A 25,218-nucleotide genomic window follows, 5' to 3' on the forward strand; every position below is an offset into this window, starting at 1 on the left:
AAATGTCAGCAAACACGTCACTCAGGTACGGTTCATAGTTTTAATATCGTGATTGTTATACAAAGTACAAAAATGTCGACCTTAAGCACTGCTACACAGACAGTTGTTTTGATTTCGCTACAGACAAAAATAGGTAAGTGTTAAATTTGGTGTGTGGTGAAGGCCAATTGCGTTTTCTGAACAACTGTTCCAATACTCTCAGTCGTTTCCTTAAGAGGGTCTGTCACTACACCCATCTTGTTGGAATCACATTGATTGCTTTATGTTCAGTGGAATGTTTTCCAATCTCTGCGGCAGCAAAACATCTTAGATCTCGAGATAGTAGAATGTTTCCAGAATGAGATTTTCACTCTGCAGCGGAGTGTGCGCTGATATGAAACTTCCTGGCAGATTAAAACTGTGTGCCCGACCGAGACTCGAACTCGGGACCTTTGCCTTTCGCGGGCAAGTGCTCTACCATCATTTTTTTCTTTTTTTTTTGTTTTATTATTTTTTTATCCTTTTTAAAAAAAAAATTTTATTGGAAATAATTTTCGCTGCCAAGGCGTCTTTCAGTTACGACAAACAAAATTAGAAAATTACAGCCATAGCAACAACAGAACAAGAGTTCCTTCTAAACTATGAAAATAATAGTTTGATGACAGATAATAAAGAAAGAAAAATGCAACCAAATCCCGCACGCCATTCCATGTACATGGCCCCTCTGCGTACAGATTCTATGTTCCAAATTGGTACAACATTTCGCGGCGTGTGGAGCCCCATGTCGGCGGTCATCCTCTGCCCGGTACTCCCCAACTGTGAGGGGGGTTGTCGAAGACACTGCGCAAATAGTTCGCAAATAGTTGTCGGTATCGGGGTGTACACTCAAGTGTGCTGTGACTGTCCTGGAGAAATTGCCAGTAATCAAGCACCATCTTCTCATTATCTCGAAAGAGGTAGTATATGGACATGCCTTTAAACCATGTGAGAGCGTGAGTCTTCGCAGGTGAGAAATAAGTATCCTCTGGACAAAGGAGGAGCCGTGGCTCAATTGTGCGAGGCGCGATACGTAGGTAGCAGGCGAGGATCTTCTGCACTAGAAGCCATACCTCTAACGCCGATCCACATGTTAAGCGGTGTTCGTCAGTATCCACGAGGTGGCAACGCGGGCAAAAGGGGGAATCCGTCATCCCAATAGCGTGCAGCCTTCGTAGTGTTACAACCTTCCCGTTCACCACCTGGTACCACGCGGCTCGTACCCGCGTGGGGAGGAACGGCTTCTGGACCGCTCTCCACACTGCAGGCCACAGGGGCGTAGGGCTCTTCCTCTCAATCACATTGCGAGGGATGGACCTTAGCAGCAGTCTGTAAACGTCTCTCGCCTTGGGAGTGCGAGTGTTGGGAAGGTCTGGGTGCACGTAACTATACTCAAGAATAAATGCCGAGAGGTGCGAGAGTGAAGGCGTAATGTGCGCAACCGTGACAGGTGGCAGAAGAGACGCCGGCAGCAATTCCTCTAACAGACGTCCAGTAAGGGAAGCATCTTTGTGGGTCCACAATGTCATCATTGTGCACAAGTATAACGCTGTAGCTCTCGCTCGTACATTTATAAGTCCCAGTCCGCCATCACGCGGAGGGAGGGTGAGTGTTTCGTAGCGGACTTTGAATAGGTGTCCGGCGGTAAGGTGATATCCAAACGCTGCTTGCAATCTGTGTGCCATCGCTGTCGATATCGGTAGGACCTGGGCCATGTGGATCATCTTAGTCGCCACGTGAAGGTTGAGGTATTCCACATGCTGTAGGAGGTCCATCCGTCGAAGTAAGTTCCGGCGAACTTCTGTGCGTAAGGCCTGTAGTAATCGTGCATAGTTCATGGCAGCCGTGCGGCGCACATCCTGTGTAAATGTTACGCCCAAGAACCGGATCTTGTTAACTAGTGGGAGTGGGGCTAAAGCGTCCTCCTGTAGACCTCTCCCAATCGGCATCGCTGCTGACTTGGCCACATTCATGAGGCTGCCCGCTGCCAATCCATAGCGATTGATCCATTGTATCACCGATCGTACATCATCACCAGATCGGACAAGTAATAGAAGGTCATCAGCATATATCCTGCAGTGAAAGGTGTGATCCTCAATGACATTCCCGAGAGCCTGTTTTTCAACCCTCCAAGTGGTTCGAGTGCGATCGCGTAAAGGATCATGGAGAGTGGGCATCCTTGGCGAACTGAACGTCGGATCGGAAAGGGACCCGCAATCCGTCCATTCACACGGGATGCAGCTCCACGGAAAAGGCGCTGAAAGATGTCGAGAAAGTCAGGCGGGAAGCCCACGCGGGCCATAACGGACAGAAGGAACTTGTGGTGAACTCTGTCAAAGGCGTGGTCGAAATCAATGGAGATCAGAGCAGCTCGAAGGCGACAGCATGTGGCGATGGCTATTAAATCCCTGCATTCTCTGGTTGCCGTTTTCATGTTGGTCACTCCGCCCTGTGTCGTTTGCTCCATTGAGAGGAGTAGGGGCAGAACCTTCTTTATGCGGCTGGCGAGTAGTCGGGCGAAGATTTTATAGTCCGAGTTGAGCATTGTAATGGGCCTGTAGTCCTCGGCCGTCCGACCTCTGGAAGGCTTGTGTATCGGTATAAGGAGACCTTCCACGAATGCAGGTGGCACGTGGGAACCGGGGGTCATCAGTTCTTGGTACATGCTGATCCATCGGGGCATCATTAGATCGCGGAAAGTCTGATAAAACTCGAGCGGCAGTCCGTCTGGCCCGGGAGATTTGTTGAGTGCTCCCTTGTTAAGCGCGTCCTCGATGTCGTCCCGTGTAATTCCACCTAACAGCGTCGCCGCTGCTGCATTGTCGAGGGTGTGCGACACGTGCTGCAGTATGTCGTGATCGTCCGCTTCCTCTTCCTCTGTATTCACCTCGTCGTAAAACCGGCGATAGTGATCTGCAAAGGCTTCTGTAACCGCGGCCTGACTCAGTACGATCCTACCACCTTGCAATACGAGGTCCGTGATCAGCTGCTGTCGGCGTCGGCGGCTGTCGAGCACTATGTGATGCATAGACGGGTTTTCTCCTTCCGCTCGGTCTTGACGTCGCGATCGCACGACGACCCCCTCCAAACGTTTGCTCATAAGAGACAATATTTGACCTTTAATTCGGCGGCTTTCCATTTGTCGGTTTGGAGATGGTGGTTGGCTGTCGAGTTCGCGAAGCATCGTGTAATAAAAGTCCAATGTGTGACGATGCCAAGCTGCGATATCTTTACCGAATTGAGTTAGCACACGCCGAAACGCTGGTTTTTCACAGTCCACCCACCATGCTAGAGTCGAAGGATATCGGGGAAGACGACGTTCGCAATCCAGCCATGTGTTGGCGCTAATCCGACGGCATTCCGGGGCTTGAAGATGTGCCACATTCAGCTTCCAGGGTCCTCGGCTGCGCCATATCCGCTGCTGTTGTAGAGTGAGTGTGCATATGAAAGCGCTATGATCGGAGAAGGCAAGCGGCCAACGTTCGGCGTCCAATACTCCCGGCGCTAGAGCTCGTGAGACATAAATGCGGTCTAGGCGACTGGCTGAGTGACTAGTAAGGTATGTCGGCCCGGGACGGTAACCGTGCACTGTCTCCCACGTGTCGGTGAGAAGCAGATCACGAACCAGGAGCCGAAGTTCTTGATAAGTCGAGAAGTGTGGGACTTGGTCTTTGGGGTGGAGCACACAGTTAAAGTCGCCGCCGAAGATATATTGATCGTAGCGGCTGATAAAGAGGGGGGCGATATCCTCCAAGTAGAACAGCGATCGTTCGCGGCGTTGGTCAGTTCCTGATGGAGAGTAAATGTTAATGATACGTGTGCCCAGTACTGTGATCGCCAGCCCCCTTCCTGACGGAAGGTAAGTCACTTCTTCGATGGCAATTCCGTCGCGCACTAGTATTGCCGTACCGCTGCCATTCCGGTCCGCCGGTGACATATGTGTCACATAACCGTAGAAAACGGGGAGGGCCGCTATATACACTTCTTGCAGCAGGGCAATGTCAACATCCGAAGAACGAAGCATCTCACGCAGCAACTGGATCTTCACTGCCGTTCGTATCGTGTTGAGGTTAAGCGTGGCTATACGATAAGCTTGTTGCCGAACCGCAGGTGTTATCCATTAAGACTGGAATTGCCTATGGCGCTTCTGACTCTATTGACACCTCCGCATCCCCACAAACCTCACCTGTCGTCCTTTCTAGAGAGCCGGCGCCAATGGCGTGGGCCCTGTTGGCGTAACTTGCATGGTTCCGTCGTCGTCGTGGTCATCCGCCCACGTCGGGGAACTCAAAGCAAGATCGGCTTCCCTAGCTTCCTCAGGACTCGGCATGGGTGCTTGCACTCCAGAAGGTGGTGGGCAGCATCTGTCCTGCATATCGGCATCCGATGTTGCCACTGTAGGTATATGTGGTTTGTCCTCAGTTCCGTTCGGTGGTGCCACACTGCAGCAAATGGCGGCTGCCTCTGTGGTAGCGTCGTCATTGAAGGTGGAGTCGTCGTCTTCTGGAGGCTGCGTCGCATCCCGTTCGGAAGTTGCTCTACGCCTCCGCTTCCGTCGCTTCGGCGAGCGTTGCTTCCTGGTGTGTCCTCCTGTGTCAGACGGCGGCAAAGATTCCCGACGTTCCGGCACAAAGGCAGCTGTAGGCACAATAAGCGAGTCTACGGCCATGCTATCGTCATGTATGTTGTTATCCGTCGACGGGGGCGGCGGCATCGGAATTGAATCCGTAGCTTGTGGAACTGGTGTGTCGTCATCGCCCTGTATTGGAGGATGGAGCCGCGACCCAACAGTGGATGTCGGCTGTCGTGGTGAAGTGGTAGCTGTCGTGAGGGCTGCTGCATAAGTCACGGGAAGCAGCGTCGGCTGCGATAGCGGGTCTGCGTCAGCCGGCGGCAGTTGAGTGATTCGACGTTGGAGACATTCTGATCTGAGGTGTCCCTCCTTCCCACAACCTGAGCAGGTCTTTGGTTGCCCATCGTAGATGACGATGGCACGGCAGCCACCGATAGTCAGATATGAAGGTACATGTCTGACCTGGCGGACTCCATTCAGCACAGGATATGTCTGGAATTGCGTCCATTTTTCCGCAATATGATCATGGGCCGTGCCGTAGGGGCGCAGCGCTGTCACGACGTCCTCCGCCGGTAATTCGAAAGGAAGTTCGAAAATTCTGATCGTGCGAAGTCCCATGCCAGAATAATCGACGTGTACAGTCCCCACATTGCCATCAGCATGGCAGAAACGGAGGCCCTGTTTCGTGTCCCGAAGGATCCGTTCACATGTTGCGTCGTTGATGATCTTGACATATACGATACTACTCACAATGGACAAGTGAATGCCGAGAATGTCGGTCGCCGGGATTTTAACTTCTTCTCGTAGAAATGGTTCGACTTCGAGTGCTTTGGGCCGTGCAAATTCGTTGCGGAACGTAAATTTGAGCGTTGATTTTCTGTATTGGTGCGCCATGGTGATCTATATGCTGAGTACGGCACGCGCGAAACGGCCGAGTACGATGTAAACACCACAAGTGCTCGCTCTGCGGCAGGAACACAAACAGCGCGTCCTCACCGCAGCACAGCCAAAGGCCAACTGACCATCTGAGCTACCGAAGCACGACTCACGCCCGGTACTCACAGCTTTACTTCTGCCAGTATCTCGTCTCCTACCTTCCAAATTTTACAGAAGCTCTCCTGCGAACCATGCAGAACTAGCACTCCTGAAAGAAAGGATATTGCGGAGACATGGCTTAGCCACAGCCTGGTGGATGTTTCCAGAATGAGATTTTCACTCTGCAGCGGAGTGTGCGCTGATATGAAACTTCCTGGCAGATTAAAACTGTGTGCCCGACCGTGACTCGAACTCGGGACCTTTGCCTTTCGCGGGCAAGTGCTCTACCATCTGAGCTACCGATGCACGACTCACGCCCCGTACTCACATATTTACTTCTGCCAGTATCTTGTCTCCTACCTTCCAAACTTTCATAGTAGAATGTGTTTGGATTCCCATCAACAGAAGAGGGCCAGTGATGTAGGTGTTGAAAAACGTGTAGCAAACGTAAATTTTTTTTATCCACTTCTTTGAATCAATGTGGATTCACAACTAACGATAGGTGCATATTGCGGAGATTGAGTTGCTTATAATTTTTAAACGGTGCTGCTTCACTATACAAAATTTTGCATAGATATGCCGCATCACTTTGCACTTTTCGTAGATAACATTCGGAGAACTGTAACCAATGACGGAAGTCGTTGTTATGAAACTGGTAGATGTAGCGAAATGTGAAGAGGATGAAATACAAGGATGTAGTGTTCGCAGTACACTCGTTTTGTTGATCCCACTCGTACGCCCGAGATGCCTCTTACTGACATTTGCATTCTGTGTTACTGCTGCTAAAATGTTAGTTTCATTTCTTTGGTTAGTTGCTCATCTTTGTCTTTGGTGTACTTTATTCTCCGCACTTCCAGTTTCTAGAAAGTTTTTGTAATGGTTGCAAAGACAGATCAAGAGTGCTTTGCGCGATCTGGATATTCTTCAGCATACAACAGCACAGCTGCTCTAACACGAGCAGTCTGGCAACGTTCGATATTAACGATACCCACTTCTTAGATTCTCGTAAATAGTGTGAATGGCTCAGTGGCTTTACGAGCAAGTTATCTGACTGCTACAACAAGAGGACACGGACTGATGGACCTCAAGTGCACTGGTAAACACAACAACCATACCTGAGTTACGTGTTTGCTTACATTTGGTAATGGGGCAGACGTTTGTGGAATCTATTCTCCTGGCAGCGGAGCAATAGTGTGCGGCGCTGTTATCTTGATACTATTTCATCAAGTCGCGTACATATTATGTCGTTGCAGTACTCTTAGAAACTTTGCAAGTTCTCTGTAAATAATTAAATAATAGCGAAAGTTCTCTTTAATAAAAAAATAAGAGTGAAAGTTCTCTTTAAATAATAAAAAATAGGACTGACGTACCGTTTCTGATTGTAAGGTCTGAGTTGTAATAATAAAAAAACTGTCGTAATGAAACTTGTACTGTCGTAAAGTGGAAGCAAAGCTGCATTGTAATAGTAATTAACTGTCGTAATGAAAACGGAAGTCTTACTGAAAAAGTTAGCAACCTGACTGCAAGAATTTTGAGCAGTATTAACTGCTTGAAAAAATGAACTTTGACATGAAATCTACAGTAATTGGTTTTGCAAAACTGATCACAAAAACTGTTTCTGAATGACATAAGTTGGCCCTGCCTGAATAAATAAAAAAAATAAAAATATTTTGTCCTTACCCCTGTTCTGCGCAAATCTGGGTAACGCTTTCCACTACTGCTCTGTCTTGCGCTCCGCTATGCGAAAGCTGCAAATTACTGTATCTACACAGAGGCACTCCAGAGTTCTCTTAAAATGGTTCAGATGACTCTGAGCATTATGGGACCTAACATCTTAGGTCATCAATCCCCTAGAACTTAGAATTACTTAAACCTAACTAACCTAAGGACATCACACACACCAATGCCCGAGGCAGGATTCGAACCTGCGGCCGTAGCAGTCGCGCGGTTCTAGACTGAAGCGCCTAGAACCGCTCGGCCGCTGCGGCCGGCTAATGAGATGCAAATCGAACTAATTTTCCGAGCACATTTGGTTCCATGACCCATTAAAAATTGTAAGAGAAATGTTGGTAAAAAAAATGAAACGTGCGCAAAAACGACAACACTAAGATTTTTTGTATACCGCTAAGAAATGGTCAAGGCTGATTCTAAATTTAATGAACATCTTAACATCCAAATAAGAGACTTTCCTATCTAGCAGCTCTCAGTATGATAACCAAGTTAGTCCGATCGCGCAGCAATAGTGAAAAAAAGTAACATCATTCTAATATTTACCTCTGACATTCCATTAGACTTTCTCCTTCACAAATCAGTTTCCGTTACAATCTTGATATAATCATGTTGAATGAACAAACTGATAAATTGATACTTTACATTTGAAACATAATATTGCCATTGCTTCCTCACTCTAACACAGCTTAGCATTGTCTGACCCACTGCGCCCTCGCGCACATCGGAGATACTAATCTAACTTCTGCAATACAGCTTATCAAAATCGCTGCTCGCTCACAATCGATTCAAATACCAAAATTATACATGACACCTGTCAGTTTCTTTCAGATGCCACAGAAAGCAGAACACAATTCCATGAAAAAAGAAAAAAGTTGGTGTCGTAATTCAAAATTACATGCGATCGTCAGGAAGTCCGCTATGTTGTCCACTATAACGTCGTGAAAATAGCACCTCGATATATTTATTCATTCTTACTGTATTTCTGATAGGCTGTCAGAGCTGCCACTACTTGTTTGCTTGGATAAGGAAATGATTAGCATTTAAATGCAACTGCACAAGGCAGGGAAGGGTAATGCCGTCTACATTCTGTATGTAAGAAAAGGCTGGGCAGCGGGCTTCTCATTCACCAGTCACATCTCGATGTTGTTTGTTTGTTAGAAGGTCGTGTTATGCCTCCTGTAAGAAGGAGAAATGTTTGCCAACAAGTATCGGAACTCGACAGCGGTAGGTTACGCCTCGTGTAAGAAGGAGAAACGTTTTCCAGCACGTGTTGGAACTCGACAGTGGTAGGTTATGCCTCCTGTAAGAAGGGGAACGTTTCCCAACACGTATCGGAATTCGACAGCGCTAGGACCGTGGCCTGTCGAGATGGCGGTTTATCGTTCGGAGATATTGATGCACGTGTTAGGATACCATGACTGTGGCGCGAATACGGAATCCATGAGTTCAGCCATACTGGACGACAGGCAGAATCTTGTGTTACAATTTCATAATCGGTAATCGATTGTAGAAACAAAGTTTATTGCGATACCTAGCGATAAACTCGCTGACCCTTACCAAAATTTATATCAAGTAGATTCAATTTAATTCTTTTACATTATCAAACAAGCAGGCAAACAGGAAATTAAGTGGAAGGACTGGACAGACTGGAGTTCAAATCATTCACCATTGTTTATCAAAACTTATTTATTTAAGAAAAACAATTAAAATCAGATAGATTTACAGGATTACAAACAACACTCTGAACTTTTCAAGTTTAAATAATTGCAAATCTTATTTAGTAACAATTTAAATAAGGCAATAGTTAAACACAAAAGCTATGTCTGACCCCAGTTCTTAGATTTCAGACTCAAAATTTCCACCTTTACGAACCACAACTCAGAAAATGCTTCAGCAAATGAACAATACTTAATACACACATCAAAAAGAGTTTTGCATCACCTCGGTTCTGAGAGTTCCGGAACCTGTGCAGAAAATTGGAATGAAGCTCAACATAAACATCATTTCCGCCCTTTTTATTGCTCATGAAAAACACACATTGCATGCTGTACCACCATACAGCGAGATCTTCAGAGGTGGTGGTCGAGACTGCTGTGCAAACCGGAACCTCTAATACCCAGTAGCACGTCCTCTTGCATTGACGCATGCCTGTATTCGTCGTGGTATACTATCTGCAAGTTCATGAAGGCACTGTTGGACCAGATTGTCACACTCCTCAACGGCGATTCGTTGTAGATCCCTCAGAGTGTCTGATGGTTCACTTTGTCCATAAACAGTCCTTTTCAATCCATCCGAGGCATGTTCGATAGGGTTCATGTCTGGAGAACATGCTGGCCACTGTAGTCGGGTGATGTCGTTATCCTGAAGGAAGTCATTTACAAGATGTGCACGATGGGGATGCGAATTATCGTCCATGAAGGCGAATTCCTCGCCAATATGCTGCCGATATGATTGCACTATCGGTCGGAGGATGGCATTCATGTATCGTACACCCATTACGTCACCATCCAAGACCACCAGCGGCGTACGTCGGCCCCACATAATGCCACACCAAAACAGTTGGGAACCTCCACCTTGCTGCACTCGCTGGACAGTGTGTCTAAGGCGTTCAGTCTGATCTGGTTGCCTCCAAATACGTCTCCGACGACTGTTTGGTTGCAGGCATATGCGACACTCATCGGTGAAGAGACCATGATACCAATCCTGAGTGATCCATTCGACATTTTGTTGGGCCCATCTGTACTGCGCTGCATGGTGTCTTCGCTGCAAAATTGGACCTCGCCATGGATGTCGGGAATGAAGTTGCGCATCATGCAGCCTATTGCGCACAGTTTGGATCGTAGCACGACATCCTGTGGCTGCACGAAAAGCATTGTTCAACATGGTGGCGTTGCTGTCAGGATTCCTCCGAGCCATAATCCGTAGATAGCGGTCTTCCACTGCAGTAGTAATCCTTGGGCGGCCTGAGCGAGGCATGTCATCTACAGTTCCTGTTTCACTGTATCTCCTCCATGACCGAACAACATCGCTTTGGTTCACTCTGAGACACATGGACACTTCCCTTGTTGAGATCCCTTCCTGGCACAAAGTAACAATGCGGACGCGATCGAACCGCAGTATTGACCGTGTAGGCATTATTGAATTACAGACAACACGAGCCGTGTACCTCCTTCCTGGTGGAATGACTGAACTGATCGGCTGTCGGACCCCTTCCGTCTATTAGGCCCTGCTCATGCATGGTTGTTTATATTTTTGGCCGGTTTTACTGATACTTCTGAACAGTCAAAGGGACTGTGTCTGTGTTACAATATCCACAGTTAACGTTTGTCTTCAGGAGTTCTGGGAATCGGGGTCATGCAAAAATTTTTTTGGTGTGTGTATTTGGAAACAGACAGCCCTTTAAGACAACATAGAAGCCCGAGTCATCTCAAAGGTTCAAAACTTAATAGCTATACCGGTAGACAGAGTAACTTACAGCTGCCTTGAGACAACTATGAAAAAGAAATCCTTAAAATACACCTCCAAGGGCATCTAGATAATTTAATAAAGTAAACAGGTGCACAAGTTTATGGATCTGCCTGCAGGCAGACAGAGCAAGTTTCCCTAAATCTCACCCCTACGAGCAGTTAAGTTATTAATAAAAGAACGAGTGTGCACAGCGTGAAACATCTGCCTTCAGACAGACATTGAAAATTCTCTTAAGGTCTACGTTAGAAAACACTTAAATGTTTCAGTAAGTGAGCGTGCATGCATAGCGGTTCAAGAACGCCATTTGAGAAGGTGGAGGAATGGTTCAAATGCCTCTAAGCACTATGGGACTTAACATCTGAGGTCAGCAGTCCGTTAGACGTAGAACTACTTAAACCTAACTAACCTAAGGACATCACACACATCCATGCCCGAGGCAGGATTCGAGCCTGTGACCGTAGCTGCAGCGCGGTTCCAGACTGAAGCGCCTAGAACAGAAGGTGGAGAATCAATAATTAGAAGTCAGGACCAAGTTGCAACAAAAGGTAAATATATAAATAAATAAAAGGTGAGGAAAGGTCACCCTATGAAAATATTTAAATAACAAATAGTAGAATAAATAAATCTAGTACACTGTAACATGCCGTGAGACAGGGAATAAATTAGTTTTACTCCTCATTTCACAAATGGTTAGCGAACGAACACATGAAGAACCTTCAGAGCATGGTAACACTTAAGAGTTTGCATCCTTTTGCTTATCACACTCTGTGGACCTTATATGTGCCAGTTAGTCATCAATGGGCAAGTCCACACAACATTTCAATATGACAAGTGCGATTCACATACAACCGACAGACATGTGGCCATCCTACCAGTACTGACGCTACGTCCTAAAAAAGTACTTGACTGAGAAAAGCCCCAAACGTCAAAATGTACATTATTTTAACATAGATTTCAAACAGTAATTTACACTACCGGCCATTAAAATTGCTACACCACGAAGATGACATGCTACAGACGCGAAATTTAACCTACAGGAAGAAGATGCTGTGATATGCAAATGATTAGCTTTTCAGAGCATTCACACAAGATTGGCGCCGGTGGCGACACCTACAACGTGCTGACATGGGGAAAGTTTCCAACCAATTTCTCATACACAAACAGCAGCTGACCGGCGTTGCCTGATGAAACGTTGTTGTGATGCCTCGTGTAAGGAGGAGAAATGCGTACCATCACGTTTCCGACTTTGATAAAGGTCGGATTGTAGCCTATCGCGATTGCGGTTTATCGTATCGCGACATTGCTGTTCGCGTTGGTCGAAATCCAATGACTGTTAGCAGAATATGGAATCGGTGGGTTCACGAGGGTAGTACGGAACGCCGCGCTAGATCCCAACTGCCTTGTGTCACTAGCAGTCGAGATGACAGGCACCTTATCCGCATGGCTGTAACGGATCGTGCAGCCACGTGTCGATCCCTGAGTCAACAGTTGGGGACGTTTGCAAGACAACAACCATCTGCACGAACAGTTCGACTACGTTTGCAGCAGAATCGACTCTCATCTCGGAGACCATGGCTGCGGTTATCCTTGACGCTGCATCACAGACAGGAGCGCCTGCGACGGTGTACTCAACGACGAACCTGGGTGCATGAATGGCAAAACGTAATTTTTCGGATGAATCCAGGTTCTGTTTAGAGCATCATGATGGTCGCATCCGTGTTTGGCGACATCGCGGTGAACGCACATTGGAAGCGTGTATTCGTCGTCGTCATACTGGCGTATCACCCGGCATGATGGTATTGGGTGCCATTGGTTACACGTCTCGGTCACCTCGTGTTCGCATTGACGGCACTTTGAACAGTGAACGTTACATTTCAGATGTGTTACGACCCGTGGCTCTACCCTTAATTCGATCCCTGCGAAACCCTACATTTCAGCAGGATAATGGACGACCGCATGTTGCAGGTCATGTACGGGCCTTCCTTGATACAGAAAATCTGCCCTGGCCAGCACATTCTCCAGATCTCTCACCAATTGAAAACGTCTGGTCAATGGTAGTCGAGCAACTGGCTCGTCACAATTCGCCAGTCACTACTCTTGATGAACTGTGGTATCGTGTTGAAGCTGCATGGGCAGCTGTACCTGTACACGCAATCCAAGCTCTGTTTGACTCAATGCCCATGCGAATCAAGGCCGTTATTACAGGCAGAGGTGGTTGTTCTGGGTATTGATTTCTCATGATGTATGCACCCAAATTGCGTGAAAATGTAATGACATGTCAGTTCTAGTATAATATATTTTTCCAATGAATACCCGTTTATCATCTGCATTTTTTATTGGTGTAGCAATTTTAATGGCCAGTAGTGTACATATCTTGAGTTAAGGAGGCGGTGAATTCCATGAAGCCGACGTACAGAGGCGAGGTTAACAGCCACAATACGATGAGCGCGCACTGGGTGCACGTGCAAGACAGTCAAAGAGTGTCACAACACTTGAAAACTGGAACAAACTGAGGGAGCGTCTAAATTCCACTGTCATTCTCATTAACACAACTGGGTGGTCACAGTACTTGTGCAGATCAATGGACACTTCAGATGATCCTCTTCAAAAACTTGGTCTATGGCTGAACATGGTCGCCCTTGAAACAATGTACAGGATTAGCAAATTATCGAATCCACTGCTGAGCGTGAGAAATTGTATGGCAACAAGTGCGTCCGGTTGCTATATGTTCCCTAACCCCTTCCAAGGCAACGCAACAAGGTATCAAGTCGCGTAACACGACTCAAAGCAGGAAGTTTACCGGGTCATAAGGCTCCTCGAATAACGTGACTTCCAAAGAGAAGAACCAACAGGAAATTTAAATAACCAAGATCACAGCACATATGGTTGTAGAGCCAATCCCTGTGCTCACTACTAAATAGAAAAAACGTTTAAAGGGCTACCAATCGTTCCATGGCACGTCAACTTTGGCCGAACGGCTCATACTGCCCTCGGACATTGGCCTGTTCATTCTCCGGTCGGGCCTCAAAACACGGACTGCCCGTACGATCCGGCTGGCCGTTGTGACCGAGTGGTTCTAGGCGCTTCAGTCTGGAACCGCGCGACCGCTACGGTCACAGGTTCGAATCCTGCCTCGGACATGGATGTGTGTGATGTCCTTAGGTTAGTTAGGTTTAAGTAGTTCTAAGTTCTAGGGGCTGATGACCTGAGCAGTAAGTCCCATAGTGCTTAGAGCCATTTGGACCATTTGAACCGTGCAATCCGCCGCCGCTCCCCTCGCGCCACAAGCTCCGAGCCGCGAGAAGTGACATACGCAAGACGTGTGGGGCGGGAATTTAAAGAGAGGGTCGGCCATAGCTCGCATTGGACATATTTATGACAACAGCGCAACATTGTTGACTGCCTGCCGTTTCTATATGTGTATTACAAAGCTCCTGGCATTGTATTTTCGGATTTCTATAAATAACACACAAGCCGAATGTTGAAGCCAATCCTATATTATTCTACAACGAGGGCCTATAACAGATGACAACCATAATATTGTTACTGGTTTCATGGGGGCCAACTCATTTGGTGTATTCCAAAATTGTATCACGTATTAACAAAGGAAGAAACTGTACAGCATTAAAATTCAATTAAACGGCTTTTTGATATGCAACATTTGTTTAAGAATTGCTAGAGACAAGAAGTCACGTTTTACATAGAGAACTGTAAATAAAAAGCCATCCGCTGAATTAATATTATTAAATCTTCAACACCGTCGAAAACATTAAAGACTCACAAAGTCTAAGATCTGTTTCGAAATCAGCGCGAAAATTCCTTTAAGTTTATAAACTTCATACATTAATTCCTAGTCATTTTAAATTTCGTAAAACATTCTTATATTTTATTTTGTAAGATGGCAGACAAGTTTGTGTTAATGATAATGGTTTAAAGTACTTACACATTAAGGTTCATTCAAAGAAATTTAATCTGTAGCAGAAAATCTCCTATAAGTTACTACTATTACACTAGTGTGCAAATCGTTCAGGACGAAAGTAACATTCGTATGTTATGCCGGTGCCAAGTACCACAGCTCGATGAAACTTGGTCCAGACCTGGAAAGAACTGCAGCAGTATAGTACGGAAGGTAACAGAAAGAAACACTCCGTGAAATGGACAGAATGGACACTTTTATCTAAAGACAATAACTGCACTGAAGTCAAAGCTATTTATGATGGTCCCCTGAACATTAGAACCGCTGGCTACGGTTCATTACGGTGTCCAGTCACCACGATTTCAATGAATGCTCCGCAACGTGCTCCCATGCTGGCCACAAGGTTTGCCTAGGACTTCTTGTGATAGGGCATACCATTCCACCAACAGTGCGGTTGACAACTCATTTCATGCTGACAGACTGAACAGACATTTGGTTGTAGAGAAACGATTCGAAGATGAGTGGTTATCAGCTGGACGCATAACAACCGTGTATAATAAGAAGAGGCATGAGTACTTCCGGTAGGTCTACACCACCAGATCGTTATGGGTTTGTTCGACTTACTCTGACGAACAGACGGCCGGAAACAGCTGAAATACAGGAAGATTTTACAGCCACAGTTCCACCACGAACTGTAGGGAGTAGATTACTGGAAGCTGGGTTGCAATTTCCTTTTCCGCTGACACCATATCGCAGATCAGGCCTGTTCAGGAGGTGGCTAGGACAGCACGTGCTCTCACGCTCGCTCGATGGCCGTGCAGTAAGGGCTCCCGGTAACCTGGGATGGTCTGACAGCGCAGGGGAGGTGGAAACCGTGCGCCGTCTTGAGAGGAATGACCGCCTTAGCCTCAGACACAAAGCGCACTACTAAAGTGGACAGTAGCTCTACAGGAATCGGTAAAAAGCAGGAACTCAAAACAATAGGCCATATACACCAAAATCAATTTATAACACGTCACTGTAAGATGTCTAGCTACTGTTATAGCTTACAGATGTGCAGCATGACAGGAAGCCCCCTTAGATTGTTTGCAGATGAAACTGTAATTTACCGTCTAGTAAAATCATCCGATGATCAATTCCAATTACAGAATGATCTAGAGATAATTTCTGTATGGTGCGCAAAGTGGCAATTGCCACTAAACAAAGAAAAGTACAAGGTCATCCACATGGGTACTAAAAGCAATCCGATAAATTTTGGGTATACGATAAACCGCACAAATCTAAGGACTGTCAAGTGGACTAAATACCTAGGAATTACAATTACGAGCACTTAAATTGGAAAGACCACATAGATAATGTTGCGGGGAAGGCGAAACAAAGACGGCGCTTTGTTGGCAAAACACTTAGAAGATGCGACAAATCCACCAAAGAGACAGCCTACATTACACTTGTCCGTCCTCTGCCGGAATATTTGTGGGCGGTACGGGATCCTTACCAGGTAGGATTGACGGAGGACATCGCGAAAGCGCAAAGAGGGGCAGGTCGTTTTGTGCTATCGTTCAGTAGGGGTGAGAGCGTACTGATATGATACGCGAGTTGGGGTGGCAGTCACTGAAGCAAAGCCGGTTTTCTTTGCGGAGAGATTCAAGAGATTTCAATCCGCAACTTTCTTTTCTGAATGCGAAAACATTTTGTTGACACCCACATACGTAAGGGGAAATGATCGTCATAATAAAATAAGAGAAATCAGAGCTAGAAAGGAAAGATTTAGGTGTTCCTTTTTCCCACGCTCCATTCGAGAGTGGAATGGTAGAGAAGTAGTATGAAAATGGTTCGATGAGCCCTCTGCCAGGCACTTAAGTGTGAATTGCAAAGTAGCCATGTAGATATAGATGTAGAAGTAGCGTCATAAGTTTCGTAACAATTTGACTATTATAGACATGGATAAAAGTTTTTCCATCATAAATGTTCACTTCACAAGTTTGCAGCTACGATTATTTCAGTGTTTGCACCTAAATATTTTCATTTTACTTAGCTGCCCCATGTTCTGCACCTCATCAATTAAAAGATACGTAAGATTAATTTCACTGACAATTCTCATCAATGCATCAGTATGAGGAAACAAATTTGCCACGAAAACCATTAGTTAGCCACCGTGAAGCGATACATCTCTGTATCGGCCGTAGAATTGAGTTTCTCTTTCCGAGTTGCTTTGTTCCGATTCATCCTCACCTCCTGTCCCCTTCCCACGCGGTCGGTTGTTCACTGCTGAGGCGCATGCACGAGCCAACTCGCACGAGCAGTTCGGTGAACAGGCCTGTCACAAACAACAGAGCCAGCGACGACTCGGTCACTGAGTGGCATTCTGTGGTGTTCAGTAGACGAGTTGGTCAGTGTGGAAGGTCACAGGATTCTCGAGCCCGTTACCTCTCCAACATCGAGAATCACGGTGTGGTGATTTTTCAATACAACACCACGACTAGTTTGGTAACTGCTGAAGGGAGACTGAATGCTCGCCAATATATAGAACGAATGGTAAGGCTTGTCGTTATAGCCTTCATCATACAAAGAACCAAATGGCATTCTCCAGCAGGATAATGCAAGACCGCACTTTACAGTTCGCTCCACAGACACCTCGAGAATGTACGGATCCTTGTATAGACTAGCTTGCCCCTTAATTTGTTACCCATAGAATGGGTCTGGGGTGCGATGGGAAGAAGCGTACTTTGATACGAGCCTTCAACCAGCAACAATCACAGACAGACACGACATATGTTTCAGGCAGGGCAAAAACCCGCAAGATTACATTCGGTGGCTGTTTGCTTTCCTGACATAACGAATACAGTTGTCCAGTCACGCCTGTAGAGGCCAAGTCTCGCACTGACGTTGGTGGCGAACATCAGTTACGATTGAAATGAAAGTTTTAATCATTTTATACCCGTTATATGATGAACATCTCCAAAAAGGCTGACAGGTATTCATCTGGTGCTTCAAGATGTAACAATTTCTGCCTGGCATTCAACCATGTGGATGCAGGAAACCAATGGCGAGTTTACTGCAGCATGAGTTCTCAACCAAATTTGCGAACTCACAACGTAGATCAGTTCAACCAGCTGTAAAAGCTCTCACTATGACTATTTCTTCGTTCTACCGGGGCCGAGGTCTGAATTTTTCCAGGGGAGGGTTTGAAAACTTTGTAGTGTCGCAATAGACGTTAGTTTAACACCTCCTAATAGCGCGTCGGACTTCCTTTTGCGCCGTATAATGCAGCGTGGAATGGACTCAACAACTCACTGGAAGTTCCCTGCAGAAATATTGAGCCATGCTGCCCAGAATTGCGAAAGTGTTGCCGGTGCAGGATTTTGTGCACAAACCGATAAATGTTCGATGGCAATTATGTCGAGCGACCGGAGTGACAAAATCATTAGCTAGAATTGTCCAGAAAGCTCTTAAAACGGTTACGGTATATTGATAATTTTTTCTTTTTAGACCGTCTGACTGCAACTGAATGAAACACAAATTTCGTGCCATACGCTTTTCGGCTTTAATCTGTGCAAGTCATCTTCAGTGGCCTGGAATATATACATATTTTTACTATTTAGTTTACATTTTGGGCAATGTACCTATAGGTTTTAAACAGTTCTGGTGGTTGGTTTTTCCTATTATGTAGTAATATTTTGAACTGTACTTACAGGTTGCGTGGACAGTTTTCTACATATTACGCTTCTGTTCCATTTTCCATACCGTTCCTCTTCTTATAAATGCCACTTACGGTTTCCTTCCCACATTTCACAGCGCTAGGAACTGAACACTTGTTTTGATGCACTTTTTTGGTTTCTGTTGCCGACTGTCGAATTTTTTGCCAAAGATCTAATGTTATTGCCAGCTTTCAAGTGTACCTTTTGCAGTAACGTGATCTGTTTATGTGTGCATTTATATATATATATATATATATATATATATATATATATATATATATATATATGTGTGTGTGTGTGTGTGTGTGTGTGTGGGTGTGTGTGGGTGTGTGTGTGTGTATGTGTGTGTGTGTGTGTGTTTGTGTGTGTGTGTGTGTGTGTTTTGGTGTGATATAAAACATTTTTTGTGGGCTTTTTGTGTGTGTGTTTGTGTTGAGAAGGCGAAGGGGGGGCGAGATATATATTATTATTATTATTTCTCCTGTTTGTGTGAGCGGGACGATTTTATCTTATCATTTTATTAAGTGTGGAACGGATCCTGTACTGATGTGTGTTTGTTCATTTATCTCATATTTGTTTTCAGCGACGGCTTTCTAAATGTGGAAGATTTCTTGTATTTGTATAAGATGTTTGTCATGATTGCTTATTCTCATTATTTTCGTTTCTTGTTCTACGTTTGTAGGATGGTGGCTGTGGTGTTCTAAATGTTCTGAAAATGTGGAATGGTTTGTTTCATACTTCCAACACCTGCTATATTCTTTGTACCGCGTTTTAAAATTCCTGCATCTCACGCCTATGTATATTGCAGCACAACTTTGACATGCAAGTTTATATATTTCTGATTGCTGGAATTTATCCCTCTTGGTAGCTGGTTGGCTTAAGTGTGACTGGAGGGTTTTCCCAATCTTATATGCTGTTTGGAAACCCTGTCTCTTTATGTGTGTGAGTCATAGTGTACCAACTGGTTCTTTTCTGTGTGATGTTGTCATTGTGCCTGTTTGCTGAGTGTGTCTGTAAGTTGCAGCTTGAGAGCTCTCTTGTATTCTGGAAGTGTTGTGATTGTTTTGTATTTGTGTTTTTTTTATTGAGCCTGTGTTCTACATGCGTGTCATACCCATTGTTCCAGGCTACTTGTATGATTGTACTCATTTCTTTTTCATAGTTTCTCTTGTTGAGTGGGATTCTGTTTTGGTGGAGGAAAGCGGCTCTATTTTTTGCAGACGATCGGCGTCAATACGTCACATTTTTGAAACTTTATTGGCCCTATAATATAACAGGCCAGTCGTGACGGAAAGGGAAACATAGGTAAGAAGCAACTGGTGGGCTAACCGGCTTCTCAGTGATAGGCGGCAGTCTGCAAATCATCGCTTGGCTTCTGGCGAGCACGTTTCCTTCTTGGTGCGCGCGGAAATACACTGACAGTTCCTCTGTAGCTGTTTGTTTAGCTGTCGACAAAAGGGCAATGAAGAGGAGATCCCGCTAGTGCACTTACCATACTTGCAGGGTGTCAGTGAACCGTTATGCCAAAACATGACAGGTTGAACCAATAATGCAGTAAACAAACCAAATACTTCGGGAGCATATGAACTACGTTGTGACTACGCGACTGCTACCATAGGAGAGCCTGGGAGACCATTAGGACACTAGTAGCAGAACGTGAATATTTGTGCGATTAGCACAGCATAGTAGATCGGCGATAGCGGAACTCTGCCGTGACTTTGGACAGCTTACCTTTTTCCAGGAAACCCGTGTGATGGCGAAAGGGTCATGGACGTGGCAACGTAAAATTCGAGAGGCGACTGAAATCATTAAGCAGCCTGACAACAGCAACAGACAGGAAGGCTACACGCTTCCGGCGTCCTCGCTGCCGGTCGTCCCAGTTCAAAGGGCCGCCAGCGGTCGCGGGGCAGAAGCCTCACCGGGTACAGACGAGAGAAACTAAACAAACAGCTACAGGGGAATTGTCAGTGTATTTCCGCACACAAGAGGAAGAAAATGTGTCCACCAAAAACCAAGCGCTGATTTGCTCACTGAGAAGTCCGATAACCCACCAGTAGCTTCCTTCCTATCGCCCCCCCCCCCCCCGCCCCCCCTAACGACGTGACAAGCCTATTATATTCTGGTGCCAACACAATTTCAAAGATATGTCATATTGACACCGATCGTCTGCAACAACTAGAACCATCTTTCCTCAACCAAAACCAGTATTGTCCCCAGAAGGGTTGTTGTAATACAGTTAAAATGTTGGCTTTAAGTTAATAATTAAAGTATTTGATACAACGACGCGGTACAAGACCAGTAAGAATATTTTAATCACATAACGCCGTACGCAGAAGTCTACGCAGTCAAATAAGTGGTAAGTTCTGGTCGTTGATGGAAGCGTCAGTGGCGACAGAATCGGAGTGAAATACGACGTTACGATCTGAAAAGTGCTGTATATGAGTAAGTGGAATATACACGGCAATTCGTCAGCTATTATACTTCATCAGCCGTCATACAGAGCGAAAATTAACCTCTCAGATGTAAGGAGTAAAAAGAAATAAAACAAAATATAAACATTAATTTAACCAATAAATGAATGAAATGTCACTTCTCATAACCTATTTTACTTTCCTACCACAAGATAAAACGCTGTTTCTTTGCACTGAAAATTTCAATGAATTCAGAACGGTCTACTGACACACAGTCAACATGGGTTTAGAAAACATCGTTCCTGTGAAACACAACTATCTCTTTATTGACATTAAGTGTTGAGTGCTACTGACAAGGGATTTCAGATCGATTCCGTATTTCTGGATTTCCGGACGGCTTTTGACACTGTACCACACATGCGGCTCGTAGTGAAATTGCGTGCTTAAGGAATATCGTCTCAGTTGTGTGACTGGATTTGTGATTTCCTGTCAGAGAGGTCACAGTTCGTAGTGATTGACGGAAAGTCCTCGAGTAAAACAGAAGTGATTACTGGCGTTCCCGAAGGTAGTGTTATGGGCCCTTTGTTGTTCCTTATCTATCTTAACGATTTGGGAGACAATCTGAGCAGCTGTCTTCGGTTGTTTGCAGATAACGCTGTCGTTTATCGACTAATAAAGTCATCAGAAGATCAAAACAAACCGCAAAACGATTTAGAAAAGATATTTGAATGGTGCGAAAAGTGGCAGTTGAGCTTAAATAACGAAAAGTGTGAGGTCATCCACATGAGTGCTAAAAGTAACTCAAACTTCGGTTACACGATAAATCATTCTAATCTAAAAGCCATAAATTCAACTAAATACCTAGGTATTACAGCTGCAGCCTGGAACCGCAAGACCGCTACGGTCGCAGGTTCGAATCCTGCCTCGGGCATGGATGTTTGTGATGTCCTTAGGTTAGTTAGGTTTAACTAGTTCTAAGTTCTAGGGGACTAATGACCTCAGCAGTTGAGTCCCATAGCGCTCAGAGCCATTTGAACCTAGGTATTACAATTATGAACAACTTAAATTGGAAGGAACACATAGAAAATGTCTTGGGGAAGGGTTACCAAAGAATGACTTCTATTGGCAGGACACTTAGAAAATGTAACAGGTCTACTAAGGAAACTGCCTACACTACGCTTGTCCGACCTCTTTTAGAATACTGCTGCGCGGTGTGGGATGCTTACCAGATAGGACTGACCGAGTACATTGAAAAAGTTCAAAGAAAGGCAGCAAGTTTTGTATTATCGCGAACTATGGGACAGAGTGTCACAGAAATGATACAGGATTTGGGATGGACATCATTAAAAGAAAGGCGTTTTTCTTTGCGACGGAACCTTCTCACGAAATTCCAATCACCAACTTTCTCTTCCGAATGCGAAAATATTTTCTTGACACCGACCTACATGGGGAGGAACGATCACCAAGATAAAATAAGGGAAATCAGACCTCGTACGGAAAGATATAGGTGTTCATTCTTTCCGCGCGCTATACGAGATTGGATAAATGTGATTTGCAGAGTATCTATGTAGATGTAGAAATAGATGTAGAACAACCTACAGGGTAAGTGATAAATAAATAGCTTATTTCACAGACAGCTCACGTACAGTTGACCAAATTAATATTGTCCATGGAGAATTTAAGTACAGGATTCACTCTTTGAGTAGTCAATTTTTGTTAATGATTTTGTTACAGTTGTATTGCGAACAGGATGACAATATGAATTGCAAAAGATTATATTAGTGGCGACTTTTTTCTTATGAACAATGAGTTAAGGATACATCTAAGATGTGTCGGATCTTACGCTTGCCCATCTATGCTGGACCCAAGGCCACAGGTGACAAGGGGATGTCTCGTCAGCTAGAGAATGGAGTGAGCTTTTGGTGCCTGCAGACTAGGCGCGTAGGCAATTAGTCTAAGGGGTCAGCTCATGTGAACAAGTATAAGTCGATGCCACTTGAACGATGGCGCAAATACGGGTCCAACGATTTATTCAATGATTAGCATTGTGCAATAAGCAACAGTATGTTTTTCTTTACGGCGGCCGAAAAGAGTAACACAATTAATGGCGTACTTCAATGAAAAATGTGAATGATGTATCTTCATGTACTCTGAGTGGACATTAGATCGACGTAGGGGACATTTCCATAAACTCAAGACATAATAAAACCGGTGTTAACCATAAAGTGTGTAATTTATAGATGCCTTTTCAGCAAAATATATTTATTGAGTGGTTATAGGAGACTGAGAGGACAGGTTGAGATTTAATTTAACTATCGAATAGCGATCATTGAAGCAAAGTAGTCTGGGACATGTAGCGACAGACTATTTTAACCTAAATTGATGTCATGTAAATTATGTTTTTTTGCACGTAAAATATGTTTATAACAACAGCACAGCATTGCCGATTGCTAGCTAATTCCACAGATCCCATACAGTCTTTCTAAAATTGCATTTTAAGATTCCTGTATGAAATCCATATTTCGAATATTGAAACCAGTTTAATTTATCACCCCATATATTGCTACTGTGAACTGGCGATCTGTAACTAGAGGTTAATCACCCATTGTTCAAGTGTAGCGTCTATGACTAGTTATGAAAACGTCTTCGGTCTCGCGTTCGAACCTCGTCACTGCTCAAATTTCAATAAATATCATTAGCAATGGTCCCCGAAGACTTCCGGCATAAGAAGTCGGCCTCGTCCTGCCAACGGTCTTCTCAAATAGGGCGGAGGACCTGACAGCGGTTCAAAGCAACTGCTTGCCCTTGGAATGGGAAACTGCCCCTGAAAGGTGGAAGAATCAGGAATTATCAGTGGCATCAGAATGTAGAAGGCATTAGAAAGCACTGCATTAAAGTTACATAATGTTTATCCCAGGAAACGTGGCCTGTAATTTAAAAAGTGTGATAATCTATCCATTGGCAAAATATTCCGAATTAATACCCCACTCGGATATTCAGGAAGGAATGCCTTGAGGGAGGTGGTCATCAGAAAAAGATGGAATAACCAACGGAGAGATGGTATTTTACGGATCTGATGTGAACAGGTTAGCACAGGAGAGGAATTCGTGGCGGCCTTACCAAACCAGTCAGAAGACCTAATGAAAAAAATCATAATAGGATAGTAGGTATCATTGGGGACCTGATTATCCGGTTAATTCCAAAATTTTATTCTGATTTAATAATGACAGATGTCGTGCAATATAAGATTCAATTGAATAATGCTTTTCAGAAGTTACGTTCATTCAACTAATGTTGGGGAACAAAAGATCATCTTTTCCACATACAAACGTAAGCCAGTCAGCTGAATTAATACTAATAAAATATGGATAATTTTACTAGATTATTCGTAACTCTGGAAATATAACAGTCTACGAGAATCTCAGTTATGGAATCAGCACAGAAATTCCGTTAATATGAAACGTGTAATACATAATTTCGCAGTAGTTTTAAATTTCATAAAAATTACATTAATTTTTTTTGCTGATGTGGCGGATCGAGTTGTGTAAAAAATAGTGGAATCAAGTATGGTTACTACAACATTATTATACATTCCGAGTGATTTAATACACAAAGAAAATTATGTTGAGTTAAAACTAATATAATCAATAAGGGTAGCCAAGCGGATTAAGTTTACTGTGAGGTATGTATTTAGGCAGTGTGAATAAAAATATACCTTAAAACTTTGGAATGACATATAAATTTATTGAGATAACTTATAGAATAGATAGGTGTGCCATTGTAGTAAATAACTTAAATTTTTATTCAAGTAGTGCATCATATTGCATTCTGCCACCAGGAGCGCAACGAAGTGCGCAGTTAAAATAGTTACTTTAAGTGGTGTGGAGCGTGCTACCTATGTGTTGTGGTTTCATGAAACGAACTCTGCAACAGATGTTCGGTGTAAATCTCGCATCGAATTCGCTGACGAACTTTCAATCAGCCGTGCAATTTACTGTTGGTACAAGAACTTTGTTGAGACGGGTTGTTCACTGTGACGTGATAAATCACCAGGCCGCCCGTGTGCTGATGATTTTTTCGGACGGGTAAGAGAGATCTTTGTTCGCAGCCCACAAAAACCAACGCGACACGCGTCTCACGAGACTGGCCTTCCACAAACGACTGTTTGGCGAGTACTGCGTGAAAGTTGCCACTTGACACCTTAGAGGTTCACAATGGTGCAGTACGTTCGTGATGCAGATAAGGTCCCTCCTGGGAAATTCTGTGCGTAAATGTTGCATCGGTTAGAGGACGACGAGACATTCTTGAACACAATAATCTTCAGCGATGAGTCGACATTTTCTTATTAGTGCCTTCGTGAACCCCTACAAA

This window comes from Schistocerca serialis, chromosome 2, assembly GCF_023864345.2.
Source record: "Schistocerca serialis cubense isolate TAMUIC-IGC-003099 chromosome 2, iqSchSeri2.2, whole genome shotgun sequence".
Classification (NCBI taxonomy): domain Eukaryota; kingdom Metazoa; phylum Arthropoda; class Insecta; order Orthoptera; family Acrididae; genus Schistocerca; species Schistocerca serialis.